Source organism: Mandrillus leucophaeus, unplaced genomic scaffold, assembly GCF_000951045.1.
Source record: "Mandrillus leucophaeus isolate KB7577 unplaced genomic scaffold, Mleu.le_1.0 Scaffold36, whole genome shotgun sequence".
NCBI lineage: Eukaryota > Metazoa > Chordata > Mammalia > Primates > Cercopithecidae > Mandrillus > Mandrillus leucophaeus.
In genome coordinates, this window is record NW_012103809.1 from 5,157,864 (window position 1) to 5,160,321 (window position 2,458).

A 2,458-nucleotide genomic window follows, 5' to 3' on the forward strand; every position below is an offset into this window, starting at 1 on the left:
TAATACACTTGCGTAGGACCAATCCTGGGCTACGTAACATCTACTTCTGAGTCACTGTTTAAAGAAGCATGCTATCAGTTTTATTAATAAGGAGCTACCATTTGTTGAGTGCTTCTTATCTGTTAGACACTTCATATGTATTCTTTAACACTTAAGGTAATCCTTCAAGTGATGTGTTTTATCACCGTTTTATAGATGAAGCATTTGAAGTTTAGAGAAGGTAGGAATCTTCTCAAGGTCACAGAGCTAATAATTGCCGGGCTGGGGTTTTCTTGCTATTACCTTGCTTCCCTGCAACTATGTTGTATTGGTGTCTACAGAGTATTTTGGGAGCTCTTACCTGTAATGAGATAATCTCTCATTACTGTCAAAAACCAGATGAAATGATGTGGTTTTGAAAAATTATGAACTCAGGATTTGAATTGTCAAATTTATGCATATTTTGAATGTTTGGGATTTCTCAGGGAAGTGCTAAGTACCCAACTACTTTCAACTACTTTCTTGCCTGTGAAGAGATTGGAGCTGACAGAGCCAGTCACTATACATGTTTCAAATCTTGCTGGAATGAAAACTAGCTTCACTTTAAACATTGCGCGAGCATAATGGAAGTAAACATTTTTTCACATACACTGACATACTCGTTCCACATAATTACTCTGGAAATGTATTTTCTTCTTCCTTGGTAATTTTTAAAATTCATAATAATCATGAAATTATTCAATATATTTTCTCCCTGGCCATGAATATTAACATCTTGGACAAAATATGAATCTTGACATCCAAAAATAGTTTTCTATTTTAGTTCTAGTATCTTTGGCTCTTGAAGTAATATTTTTGTAATTTTAAAACATAAGTCAGTTTTCTTTGGGCGTTTCGTTGTTTGCTGAGCATTCAAATAAGACATTAAATTTCACATTTACTTATTTCAGATTTAATGAGTGATTGATGAGGTCTGACTCTGTTGCCCAGCCTGGAGTGCAGTGATGTAGCTCACTACAGCCTTGACCTCCTGGGCTCAAGTGATCCTTCCTCCTCAGCCTCTGCAGTAGCTGGGAGTACGGGTGTGCACCACTAAGCTTGGCTAGTACATTTCAGATTTATCACCACCTACATTGGACAAAACTACAGGGAAAGGTAATTAGAAGGAAGATGCTTGAGTCTTAAACTGAGCCTTGTGTTTACCATTATGAATGAGTCCTAGTCAGGCTTGTGGAGAAACATTTCAGATTTACTGAATAGGTCCTTACACCATCTATGTTTTGCAGTTGAACCCTTATTATTTTGTTTTTGAGAGTGGATTGCTCACTATTTTGCCAAGGTTGGTCTCAAACTCCTGGGCTTAAGCAGTCCTTCCCCTTAGCCTGCTGAGTAGCTGGGATTACAGGTGTGTGCCACCATGCCTGGCTTCGAACCCTTATTAGCTCATAAAATAGTACATAAAACTTCTGGGTGCAGAGGGGAAAGTAAACAGGACCCACGGCACCTACTTACTCCTTGAGGAGTAAAACTTGGGTTTGCCTCTAGCTTCCAAATGGAAACTTAGGAGAAGAATCTATCCTGTCTGCTCTTCATTTTCTATGATTGATTGTCACTATGCATTCTTCTTTTGGACAGCTTTATGAATATTCTTCAGGCTCAGAAAGTGCTGGGGACTGATTTGCAAAATGTAATTCATCAGGTTTTCTTGTAAAGCAAGAGTTCCGTCACTAGATGGTGCAGTAGTTCTATTTTATTTTTCTCCTTGCTTTTGCTTTGGACATTACCTATGAACTGAAATTAACTGTTACTTTTGGATTGATTTCCATGTGACATATTTAATGTTAATTTTTTTCCAAAAGAAATGCACACCAGAAAATTAAATATGAGAAAAATTAAGGTTGCTTCATGTCATCACTAGCCAATTTAACTTTCCAAAGAATTATTAAGATAGGTTTCAAGGTTGTTTGCAAATTAGAAAATCACTTTAGTTTATGATTTTTGTAAGTCATTAATCTAGACTTTGATTTATATATTTTTCTTAAATTCCAACTCAATGCATAATGGATTTATCTAATTTATTTTATCTAGTGTATCTTGTTTATTATTGAGAGAGTCACACTGTGTTACCCAGGCAAGTCGCCGACTCCTAGCCTCAAGCAATCCTCCTGCCTCATCCTCTCGAATAGCTGGGATTACAGATGCAAGCCTTGACATCTTAGTATCTAATTTAATAGTCTACGCTTTCTTAGTGACACTTAGTTATACAGTTGGTCAACTTGGGGTTACACACACATAGTGCAATCGGCCTTGTATCATGAGACTTGGTTTTAAATTCCTCCTCCACCCACTTAGTAATTGAACTTGTCCGAGTCATTTAACTTCTACAACAGTCTGTTCTTACATTAGTAAAATGGAATGACATCTCATGTTGCACGTAGTGAGTGCTTAGCAAATAACCTTTGTCCCACTGGCCTCTTTC